Raw genomic sequence first — 12,530 nt, 5'->3', positions numbered from 1 at the left:
TTTACATAAGGAGGAGGAGACTAGAGGCTTCCTGAAATAGCCGAGCTCCAGAAAGCGCTGGAGATGCCCCAGCCAGAGCGCACACACACACACACACACGCACTCATGTACTCACGCACACATGCACATTCCCCATCACAGACACACACACACACATACACAACCTCGCCATTCACCTAGGCTACAGACATCCACGCGTGTTATGCACCTACTTACATGCAGACTCTGGGAAAACAATGGGATACTGTGGTGAGCAAGACAGACCTGGTCTCTCCCTCAAGGGGCTTACAATCTCACTCATGCAGCTTAATAACAAAGAGCTGACATCCTCCTAGCCTCTTCCAAGTGCTCCATGCATATTCACCCCTTTGGTCCTCACAGGCTGAATGATAAGCTCAGCACATGGTTATTATCAATAGGTACCATCATTATTGCTGAGAAATGAGATGAGAGAACGGAGGCACAAAGAGGCTACCTGCCCAGAAGGTGACAGGGCCGGGAGGCAAACCCAGGCAGCCTTGCGGGGGCGGGGGTGCTGGGGGTTAGATTCCTTTACCCCCACACCAAACCTTCGCTCTCATCCCAAACACACAAAACACACATCAGCATATACACACCACACTACCTGTCTATACCACATCACAGGTATATGCACAAACAAAGGCTCACAAGCACTTGAAAGCACTCACCACTGTGCACATTTAGTCCCCTCCTGCTCACCAGTACACACCCCTGTACAGACACACCTCGAAGGATACACACAGGGCAGATCCTCACTCCCACAGACTGCGAAGCCTCTGAAGAAATCCTGACGTGCAGAACCTTGTACCTTGGGGGACGGAAGGGGGCCGAGAGGGCAGAGGGTGGTGGGAGGGCAGGCCCTCCGGCCCTGGGCAGCATGCTGGGACCCCAGGCATCATCAAGAGACCAGCCACTAAGTGTGTAGCAGGCAGTGCCTGTGTGATCTGATTTCTATTCCAGGCGGCATACGCTTCTGTTATGTCCATTTTACAGAAGAGAAAGTGGAGGTTCTGAAATGCTCAGGTTACCGAGCAGGTCAGGGGCAGGGGCAGGATTCAAGCAGACAATCTCCCAGCCATCACCATCGGAGTCTCTCCCAGGAGAACAGGACTACCCCCTTCTCCCAGGCCCTGGCTTGGCCCCAGCTCCTGTCTCCAGGCCCAGGGATGTGGGCTCCCAGAGATAGATCTGAGTGGGGAGGGAAGGCTAGGGGGCAGAGGGGTGGGGCTAGGAAAGGAGCCACGGGAAAGGTGTCAGATGGAACTCAGAGGCCCAGGCACTGTAAGGGGCTGGTCTGGGCATCCTGCCCTCACCTCAGGACCCTGGTACTGAGCGGGGGGTCTCCTGAGTGGGCCTGGGCGAGGGACAGTGAGGGGGGAGGGGCATCCTGTATGGACCTAGGGTCACCAAGCCAGAGGGCTGGGCAAGCCCATAAGCACACAGTTCACAGCCCCCAAACCAGAGGCTGGCCTGAGGCTCCTCCCTAGGAGAAGCTGTGACACCTGATTCCACATGGGGCGCTTCCTTTCTCCGGGCACATGCTTGGCTCTACGTGGCCACACACATGCATATACACTCCGTGACACATGTACACACAGTTCCTCTGGAAGGATAAGTCAAAATCTGATCAAGAGGAAACAACCCAAAGACTTTTCCGGGGTAAATAATCACAGAAATAGCAAACACAAGGCTTCAATGTGTGCCAGGCAGTCCTAAGCACATGACACTTATTAACCTGTTCAGTTCTCCCACAACCCTGAGAGATCAACTGCATTCTTATGCCCATTTTACAGATGAGGAAACTGAGGCAAAGAGGCTGCTCTGGAGGCCGTTCCTACAAAGCAGAAGTCAACCCCCTTCAAACCACCTGCCTTTAAAAGCACCAGTTGATAAGCCTTTCCTCACCAACCCTTCCCACTTTGGGCAGCATGATCACCCACCATCACCCAGCACTGGAAATCCCTCTTCTGGAAGCCCCACTAGGGCTCCCAGTGCAGACAGAGTCCCCCTTCTTGGACCTTGTCTCTCCTCTGAGCCTGAGTTATGCCTCTCCCAATCTGCTGTCTTACTCCACCCTACACAGCGACAGTCATGGCCTTGTCTGCTTGTCCTGGCTTCCTGCATGCATTGCAGCAATTCAACATGACTAACACTTATTACGGAGAAGGCAATGACACCCCACTCCAGTACTCTTGCCTGGAAAATCCCATGGACGGAGGAGCCTGGTAGGCTGCAGTCCATGGGGTCGCAAGAGTCAGACACGACTGAGTGACTTCACTCTCACTTTTCACTTTCATGCATTGGAGAAGAAAATGGCAACCCACTCCAGTGTTCTTGCCTGGAGAATCCCAGGGACGGGAGAGCCTGGTGGGCTGCCGTCTATGGGGTCGCATAGAGTCGGACACAACTGAAGTGACTTAGCAGCAACACTTATTAAGCATCTACGGCATGCCAGACTCTAAGCTGTGCGCTGGGGATGCCACAGTGATCGACAGTAGACAGGCCCTGGCTCTCATGGACCTACAGTCTAGAGAGAAACAGGCATTTGTCAGGTGGTAGAGTGAGGAAGATTATCCCAATTCTAGGAAAGTGTTCTGGAAGAAGCAGGGCTCGGGGCAGGCTTTCCTGAAAAGCAACTGTGAAGGATAATTATGTGCGCATCCCTGTGTTGCAGAGGTAGGTTAGAGGCAGGGAGTGAGCACGACACATGCAAAGGCCCTGTGGCTGAAGGGAGCCCAGCCCTTTCAAGAAGCAAGGATGGAGCAGGGACTGCAAGAGCAGCCTGGGGGGATTTTCCCCTGGCAAAACCAGGGGAGCTGGGGACACATCAGGGAGGGCTCAAAGAACAGGGCGAAAAATCTGGACTTTTTTCTGAGAGCCATAGGGAACTCCTGACGGACTTCATCAGGGAGGCAGCAACACCAGGTCTGAACTGCTAAAAGGTCACCCTGCCATCTGGTGTGCAGAATGCACGGAGGAGGCAGGAAGGCACCAGGGACGAAAACAGCGGCATCCACAGGGTCAGGCTGGTCCTCGACTTGCCCTTGCTCCTCGGGCCTAGCCTCGTGCCTGCACAGAGCCGGCTCTCAGAAGATCACTCACCCAAGGAACTGAATCTGTGTGACGGTCTGGAGATGGGGGGTGGGTGGAGGCAGGGAGGGTCCTTCAAGTTGATGGCAGTCCACACTCCAGCCACATGAGTGAAAATGAACAGAGAACTGAGACAGCCTGGGCAGCCCCAGGCCTTTACGGCACCACTGTCTGAGGAGTTTCCTAGCAGATTCCCTGGGTTCTGTTTCCTACAAATCCACGTCCCCAGTTTAAATGGGAAGTGGCAATGTCCCGTGACTGAGAGTTGCCCCCATTGCCTCCCAGGGCAGTGTCCAGGCCTGTACAGATGACATGGGAGCCAGTGCTGCCCCTTCCCAGTTTTATGTGATGCCCAGTTAAAGAATTCTGTCGGACCTACATCATTCATTTATTCACCCAGCATTCACTGCCTGCCAACGATGGACCCACTAGTGAGTGAGACCCAACTCTGCCCTTCAGAAGCCAAGCAGGAGCCAAGCTGGGATCAAGGAAGGAGGCTCCTTTGGCTCTGGCTGAACATCTGCAGTGCTTTGTTCTGTAGCCAGAAAGGATGTGAGAAGAGGATGTGAAAGGGGAATCTACAAGCCAATCTACAGAAGTGACTACAAGCGCCACCGTTTATTGAACAGTTGCTACGGCCCAGACATGGTGCTAAGCGTTTCACAGACATAATCACACCTACCCCACCCCACCACATCCCTGCAGGATTACAATCATCCCCATCTTGCAGGCTATAAAGCTGAGACAGCAAGGTTAGAAGGTTACATTGACACGGAGTTCAAACTCTACCCGAAGTAGAGTTCAACTGGGTAACACTCAAGGCAGAGTTCAAACCCAGATCTGCCTGACATTCAAAACTCACACTTTATCCAGAACAGATGAAAAGGTAGGAGCGCTTCTTTCCTGGGGAAGAGAAGACAAGGGGACAATTATCTCCTTAAGGAATCAGAAGGGTTCTAGGTGGAGGCAGGGCCTAGGAATGGTCCAGTAGGCCAAGGGTGACATCCCAGGGATGGAGCTTGGATAAAGGCAAGGGAGACTGTGGTCTTGCCCAAGCCTGGACTTCCCATCTGCTAACATGAGAGCCCATCCTGGAGATCTTGGAGGAAGCAGACCCATCCTTGACGTTGGGGGTGGGGGAGGGAAGGGGCTGTGGTCCCTCAGAGCACACAGGCAGAAGGCCTCGGTGTGCCCTTGGGGAGCAACTGGGCTGACAGAAAGCCTGCCCAGGCTTCAGAAAGGAGCCCTCCCTCTCTAGCTAGCCCCCTGCTGCCTCTGTCCTCCAGCTCCGTCCAGGGAACACTCCCCCTCTCTGAATCCATTCAGCTCCTGAGACCCTCACCCTGCTAGCGGCCCCCTCATCTCCCAGCCAACTCCTCTCTCCTGACCCCTTCCCACCTGCTCCTCTTCCTTCCTGGGCCCCCTCTTGGTCCCCACAATGAGCTCCCCACCTCAACCCTCCCCTCACCACATCCTTCTTCATCCACATCTCCCAAGACCCAGCACCTCTCGGAACGTAAAGTCTAGAACAGACCCAACAACAGCACAATAAAACCTGGAACAAGTTCCCTGGACAAGAGAAACCATTTAAGTCAGAGACTAAGCTCTCTGAAGGGGAAGGAACACGAGAGAGTGTTGGGTCCAGCCACCGCCTTCGGCTGCGGCAATGAGGTCAAGTAAATCGTGGGCTTTCCCCTGGTTGCACAGCGGGTGGAAGGCAGGAGCACTGAACTCAGGTTTAATGTCTTCTGATGTTTAATATAATACACAGGTTGGGACGCTGGGCAACATGGAAGACTGGACAAGGAGAGGTGATAACTTCTCTTTACAGCGGGGGAGGTAGACAGAGGAATCTGGTATAAAGAGAGGTCAGCAAGGGGAGGTGGCCCTGCTAGGAGGAGTTGGGAGGCAACTTCTGGCTGCTTTAATGTCTTTTTTTTTTTTTTTTTAATCAAGGACAAGGGATAATTTGAGCTGATGAGTCACCTGGCATTTGGGGCTTAAGGCTGACCTGCTAGGGCCATTGTCCCTGCCTGATTAGACGGGGCCTGGTGCTGAAGAACAGGGAGCAGAAAACCCCCAAAAGCTGCCTCCCACACCCAGAACCTAAAGTGGAGGCTGCTGCCTGGAGGCTGCTGCCTAGAAGCTGTGAGAGCGAGCAAGTGCACGGTGACGAGGACAAAGCTGCACAGGGACAGAGAGCAGGAAACCGGAGCCAGAGAGCCCACGGGGCGTCCTCGGGGGTAGGACAGGTGCCCCAGCAGTGACAGCTGCCAGCGCCCAGGATGACGGGAACACAACAGGTGCAGAGGCCGGGGCGGGGACTGAAAGGGAATCTAAGAAAACAGCCTGGAGTCGGGCACCCCTCCCAGGTCCCAGGCCCAACGCCAAGTAGCCCTTTCTCAGACCCTCCGAGACTTCAACACACCTCCTCCTGCTCCCCCGGCCTGGGCCTCAGGGCCAGCGTGCCCAGCCTGGACTAGACAGAGGGGTCACCGTCCGTGCCAGGCAAAAAGGACAGAACAAGGAAGAACAAGGTTTCAGTTCCCAGAACACAGTGTGCCAGACGGAGCCCACACCCACAGAGCCCCCAGCTGGAACCATTTGCCCATGATAAGATCTATGACCCCCGCCAGGAGGGGTGGGTGCCTTGCCACCCACCTGCGTGGAGGTTTGAGCTCTGATCTGGAGGTCAGATAGGCAAGGTCCTCTACCACATGACTGGGCAAGCTACAGAGCTTTCCCGAGGCCTGGGGCTCGGCTAGTAACACTAACCGCTGATGATGTGGTTCAAAGAGCCAGAGAACTCAGGAATCCGGGTAGAACCTGAAGAGGCTAGGATCTCCACCCCAACCTCAGAGAAGCAAGACCTGGGACGTGCAGATTATGAGTATATAGTACACCAAGGAGAAGAAAGGGAGGACCCGCCTCCATAGGTAATGACCTTCCTCAGCACCATCATGGACCACTTACTCAGCACTTGCCTTGCTCTCGCCGCCGTTCTAAGCTTTGCATGTGTTATGGCGTGCTCACCTTTCATGCACATGTCATCCCAGAGTACCAGGTGAAATGTGGGTTCTTCTAAGCAAGCAGAATAAACATCGTCCTCTGTCACCAGGTTAGCACTCTATTTTTGCTCAGGTGGAATAAATTTCAAAGCCATCCCAGTGATCACAAGTGATAAATTATCAGGGCCTGAGTTCATAAAGTTTGGTCCCTTCATTACAACCTTGCTGAGGAAGGTGGGGAAGGGCAGGCAATAAGACATTGAAGGGGAAGGGGAAGCAGAGAGATGGAGAGACCCAAGGTGACACAGGAGATAGAACACACATGCTGGAGCAAGACAAGAGCCTCGTCCGCTAGAGATGTGTAAACACACTCGACTGATCCTGCTGGATTTCGAGGAAAGCTGGCAGCTGACTGCAGGAGGTTAAATCCCTCCTCTGCAGCCAGAGTCCGCCCTCCCCCACCCTGTCCCTCCCCACCCCCTCCCTGCCACACACTCATACACGCACCTCCAGGCCTTGTGGTTCAGCCAGGAATCCCAGGGCCCACCCTTTCTGATCTCAGCACCCAGATATCTGAAGCCCCCCACAGGCTGGGAAGTTCCCCTACCCCACGCCTCCTCCAGCCCACCTTCCTGCCTCTGAGGAGTCCACTTCTTCAGACTCTCTCCTGCTTCATGCCCCTCCCAGATCCTGTCTACTGTGGAATAGCAGAGTCCAGGACCAGCTGACGTGGCCCTCACCTCGACTCCTATGCCTTGACCCTGCCTCCTGCCCACTGCCAGGGCCTCTCCTTTGGGCATTAGCAGGCAAGCGAGGGTGATGGTGCAGGACTCCACGAGGGCCAGGCTCTGGGGCACTCCCAGAAGGGCCACTGGCAGCCAGACCCCAAGGGTCTGACACCACCAGATATTACTGCATCACTCAGAGGTTGCAGACATTAGGTGCTTCAGAGGTAGTGGTAAAGAACGAGCTTTTGAGCCAGACAACCTGGGTTCGTTCAAATCTCAGATATAAAATGTACTGGGTGCCTGTTTTATCAACTGAAAATGAGGTTGACAATAAAAGCACTGACCTCACAGGGCTCCTCAAGTATGAAATACATCCCCATAGGTAGTGTGCTCAGAACAGGATGGATGCACAGGAAGTGCCGTGACCGTGGGAGTGCTATTGATGAGATACTTACAGACCTGAAGTGACACAAAGGCCCTATCATGGATGGGCCTTAAGGATGAGAAACTGGGACACGGAGTAGGAACGGGGAGATGTGGGATCTGACCTCAGGTCAGTTGGCCTCCAGAGCCTGCACTGAGGCCCTGCATGGTGCCCCTCCCAAGACAGAGGGCTACTGGTCAAGCGAATGGTCATGGATTCAGCGTTGGTGAGGACCAGGCTGGTGACCACCCAGGGCCCAGGATGCAGAGGAGGAGTTGGTATTCAGGAAGCCATCCAGCAGAGCAGAGAGGCTGAAATGCGAGTCCCAGGGGCTGTCAGAGGGCAGGTGGGCCCTGAAGTCCCAGAATCCCGTCCAAAGGAGAGAACTCCCATCCCCAGCAGCTCGGCTGGCCACCGGGGGCGCCTGCCTCTCAAGAGTTCCTTAGTACCACTGGGCTGGGCTGCCTCCCTCTCCTCACCATGACCTCTGACCTGGCTCCCCACTACCCCATCAGTGGGAGCTCCAGTACCACCTCCTCCTGCTGCAGAAACTAGGCAGAAACTAAAACAAGGAAGCATCCAGATCAATTAAGAAAATGACATAAGCTGCCAGCACCTTGAAACACCTGCTCTGAGCACACATAAGGGAGGGGCGGCACTGGGAACTCGGGGTCTAGAAGTGGAAACCGAGGCCTGGGAAGTGGAATACCGCAGCCAGGTCACACAGTCAATATGCAGCTAAACTGAGATCTAGACACACGTCTAACCTGGTATCAGAGTACCAGTGCTGGCCTCTCTGCCATGTGGCCTCTTGGAAAAACCCAGCTCGTAAAAGCCAGAGAAAATGTTCACAAAAATATCCTACTGGATTTGCAAAAAGCCCCCATCAGGTACTCGAGGGCAGCTGCTCATCTCCTTTGACAGATGAGAGAAACAGAAGCTCAAGGAGACAAAAATGAATTGTAGAAGCTACAAGGTGCCAGAGCAGGGTCCAGAACCCAGATCTCAGACTCAGGAGCCCAGGGTGCTAGGCTTTGTCTACTATACAGCACTGCCCTGAGAAAAGCCACCATCAATTCAATAAATGCAGCATTGGTCAGAGGGGCCCTGGTCAGCAAATGTAAAATCTGCTGATCCCAAGGTTAACTGACTCTGGACTTTGGCTGTACGGTACCCGCAGACACTATCTGACCCTGCCTGGGTCCCTGTACCACCCAGAGACCCCACCCCAGGCAAGTTCTGGGCCCACCCCAACACTGGGAAGTGAACAGGGGCTCTTGAGTTTTGGAGACCAGAGCTTCACACCATGCACATGACCAAAGGGGAAGTGGGGATTAACGCAGAGCGGCACCCAGCCTCACAGGCCTAAGGCAAAACCTGAAAATATTCTGAAAAGAGAGAGGGGGTGGCAGGTCCTCTGGGGGAGCAGGGTCTCAGACTGGTGCTTCTGTTCTCACAGAGCCAGAGTGAGTGGCTGCCCTAAAGGCCAGCCACTGAACTATGCCAGCTCTGTGCCCACCACCCGGGGCCATGACCTGGAACACAGGGGACGTTAGCCATGCTGGCTGCAGAGCTGAGAGCAGGCTGCCCAGGCACGGTGGCACCTGTGAGTACTGGGGTCCGTTCAGGGCCTGTCACGAGACGCCTGTGGCTTCCAAGCCCACTGAGCCCACAGAGGGACTCAACTTCCTGCCCCTGCACCTCCAGCCCTTGGCCCTCATCCCAAACCCAGACAACCTCACATTGTATCATCAGTCAACCCGCAAACAGGGGCTCTTGTCCGTAAAGGCCTGGGGATGACCACAAGCCTGCGGCTGCCTCAGTGCTGGCTGCTCCCCTGCTGGAGCCAGAGCTCAGGTGCAGCCGATGGAAGGGGGCTATCGGGACTATGGTCTTCCACCTAAAGGACGGCCCCAGAAGGGCAGCCACCCCAGGGTGAATGCAATAACAGAAAACCCCTTTTCCTCCCTGCACCTGCTTCCTGCAGTTGCCCCATCTCCCAGTTTGCACCGTCATCCAAGGCCTTGCTTCACCCACCTTTCTTGCCTCTCTCTCCAGTTAACATATTCAGGCTCCTCCTTCAAGATGCCACCCTCTCCCTCCCTCCATCCCTCGAGCTGCTGGAGCCTGGGGTTAGATAATCCACCAGCCACCCTAGCAATGCACAGGGTGGGCTTGCCAGCATCAAAGTTTAGAGGATAAAGCTTTCCCTGGGAGCCAGGACTCCTGCAGTCCATGGTAAAACTTGACCAAGGCCAAGGAAGGTCTGAAGAAGCCTGCTTGGGTTTGGGGAGACTCAAGGAGGGCAGCCTCTTACAATGTCTGCACAGGTTCCTTCCTCCTGGTGGAGGTAAGGCGCCAGGAGGTGGGTCAACATTGCTCCTGGTGGGCTGGGTCCCACTACTAAGTGAATGGGCTTCCCTGGTGGCTCAGACAGGAAAGAATCTGCCTGCAATGCAGGAGACCCAGGTTCAATCCCTGGGTCAGGAAGATCCCCTGGAGAAGGGAATGGCAACCCACTCCAGTATTCTTGCCTGGAGAATCCCATGGACAGAGGACCCTGGAGGGCTACAGTCCATGGGATTGCAAAGAGTCAGATACAACTGAGCGACATACATACTTTAGGCGAAAAGAAGGAAGGATCTCTCTACCCTCTCTAAAACAATGCCCCAGGCCTCACAATCTCAACTCTGCTTAGCCAAACCCACTTCTCCTGCCCGGAAAAAAAGTGTTCTCAGCACTAATTAAGGGATGTGGGCTACATAAGCCTTTGCTTGGGGACCCATTTTTACTAGTCATGACACCATCACCATAATAATTCTCTGTGTGACCTGGGGCAAGTCAAACTCCTCTGTGGACCACAGTTTCCACATTGGTAAAATGGATGAATTGGACTCGTGTATCTTCAGGATGTGGGAGGGGAATCATTTAGGGAGAAGCAATCAAGAATCTCCACTCCCCCCTTACCTCTCCCAACCCTGCTTTCCACCATGGTCTAATGGAAAACCAAGGATGGGCAGACAGCATGCTCTAACTTACTGCTTCTCAGTCTTCTTCCTGACCCCATCTGACATGGGCACCTCCCCAGGGTTCTGTGGCCTGCCTGGTTTACACCCCTTGAGTTCCACTAGCCAGGCGACACGTCTGATGTCAGCCTGGATTCCCCACGTGGGCCATCACCGTGTCCTTCTATGATCCATGCCCTGGCTACTCCCACAGTTCAGGCCACCAGCATCATCCTGACCTGGACAGTTCTTCTAACAGCCTGTCCCCCCTCAGGGCTGCAGGCTGACCTTTCTTCCTGACTCATCGGCTGGGGCACTGCCCAGCTCAGAGCCCACAGTGGATAAGCTCCACCCTCCTTTGGGAAGCAACCAAGGTCCCCAGCCCACGGTACCTGGCGTCACCTCAGGCTGTGACTTCTCCAGCCCCAAGCAGCCACACTCTGTGCACTTGAACCATACGAGCCCCAGAACACAGCTGCATCACACAGGTCCGAGGCGCTCTCCTCTTCCTGGAGTGCCCTGCACCACACCAGTCACTCGAAAACTCCCACCTTGCCTTCATCTCTCAGCTTGGATGGCCCCTTCCTCTGAGGTCATCCCAGCCTCGGGGTGTGGGAAGACTAGGCCTTCTGCCTCCAAGGTACTTCCATCCATTCCTGCAGCCCCAGTCCTGCAGTGATGCCAGGGGTCCTCTTCCCATACTGGGAGCAACCTGAGAGCAGGCAGGTGTCTTTTTAGCTCTGGATCCCTAGCACCTAACGTGGTGGGTGCTGGGCCTGCTCAAACTATATTTTATGAAGGAAGCAAGAAAAGGAGAGGAACTGGAATACTGAAAGAAGAGAGGCCGAGGCTAACAGTGAGGGGTTTTACTTGATCCCCTCTGACCCTTCTCCAGGCTCTATGGAGCCTCAGCCCAGCCACAATGCCCCAGGCAGGCCCAGCAGTACTGGAAGCTCGCAAACTGCCTGACCCATGATCTCACATTCCCCTGACCCATGATCTCACATTCCCCGGGTGGCCCTCCTTGTTCCCTGAGTTCTACTGGCAGTACAAGCCAGTGCTCACTTCGGTAGAAACAGCTAAGAAGCGGAGTAGCCAGGTGTGTCCCGGAACACTGAGGAACCACAGCCTTATCTGACCATCTTCCCTGGAGGCAGCAAGAGAGCAACCACCGGCCCCTAACCACAGGCTGCAGGCCTGTACTAAAAACCACAAACCTGGCTCCTGCCCAGCCGCTCCCTCATTAAGGCGGCAGGGAGATGAGCCCCTCCAGCTCGTTTGCATAAACCATTTATAGCAGCGCATTCAAAACCCACGCCATCCAAGAAGGAAAAAGCCCACTGCCACTGCCTGTGGCTCCCCAGTCTCCCTTCTCTTCTGTCTTCTACTTTCATGGCAGGAAGCTAAGCTCGGGAGAAATCTCTACCCTGGCTGCCCCAGGCAGCGGAGGAGCTAAATTTTCCCTCCACATCGAAGGGGAGTGATGTGCAAACTCTCTCAGGTGTCAGGGACTTACAATCGGCAAAGTTATGAGCATCTGTGAGCTCATTCAGTCTTCTCTGTGATGCAGGAGGCAGTTCTTGTCGGGCTCCACTTTATAGATGAGGAAACTAAGGTTCAAAGAGGCTGATTTGCCCAAGCCACACAAAACTGCTAAGTGACTAGAGTGGACGTTGCGGCTGACTCCCCAGCATCTGTTCTGCTCCAAGACAACAGGGACTCTCCACCCTGGCTACACATTAGCATCACCTATGGAGAAGGCAATGGCACCCCACTCCAGTACTCTTGCCTGGAAAATCCCATGGATGGAGGAGCCTGGTAGGCTGCAGTCCATGGGGTCGCTGGGAGTCGGACACGACTGAGCGACTTCACTTTCACTTTTCACTTTCCTGCATTGGAAAAGGAAATGGCAACCCACTCCAGTACTCTTCCCTGGAGAATCCCAGGGATGGGGGAGCCTGGTGGGCTGCCGTCTCTGGGGTCTCACAGAGTCGGACACGACTGAAGCGACTTAGCAGCAGCAGCAGCAGCAGCATGGAGGTTATAAAGCTACTGATGCCCAGCTCCCAACTCCAGACCAATTAATACGGAAACTCTGAGGGTGGGACCCAGGCATGTGTGCTTCTAAAAGCTCTCCAGGTGGTTCTAATGTGTATCCAGAGTTGCAATCTGCCAGTATAAACCAATCATAGCGGTTCCATTCCCCCTTGGGTCAAGTATGGCCAGGTGACCCACTTCTAGCCAATGAAGCATA

The 12,530-nt window shown here is 54.6% G+C and overlaps 1 protein-coding gene across 2 annotated transcripts in view; it reads right to left on the bottom strand.

Moving 5' to 3' along the window:
* NEURL1 (neuralized E3 ubiquitin protein ligase 1) overlaps nucleotides 1–12,530 on the bottom strand; it is a 75,666-nt gene that overhangs the window by 34,952 nt on the left and 28,184 nt on the right. Inside the window, exon 1 of one of the 2 annotated variants that reach the window (XM_044935075.2) lies at nucleotides 11,793–12,117. The exons of the other annotated variant lie outside the window; for it this stretch is intronic. The gene's annotated coding sequence lies outside the window, so the exon portion shown is untranslated. Of the gene's footprint in view, nucleotides 1–11,792; nucleotides 12,118–12,530 lie in introns of those variants that run through there. 2 annotated transcript variants of the gene reach the window in all.

This window comes from Bubalus bubalis, chromosome 23 (assembly GCF_019923935.1).
Source record: "Bubalus bubalis isolate 160015118507 breed Murrah chromosome 23, NDDB_SH_1, whole genome shotgun sequence".
Lineage (NCBI taxonomy): Eukaryota > Metazoa > Chordata > Mammalia > Artiodactyla > Bovidae > Bubalus > Bubalus bubalis.
Note: the sequence above shows the minus strand (reverse complement) of the source record. Positions and strands in the feature narration are given on the sequence as shown.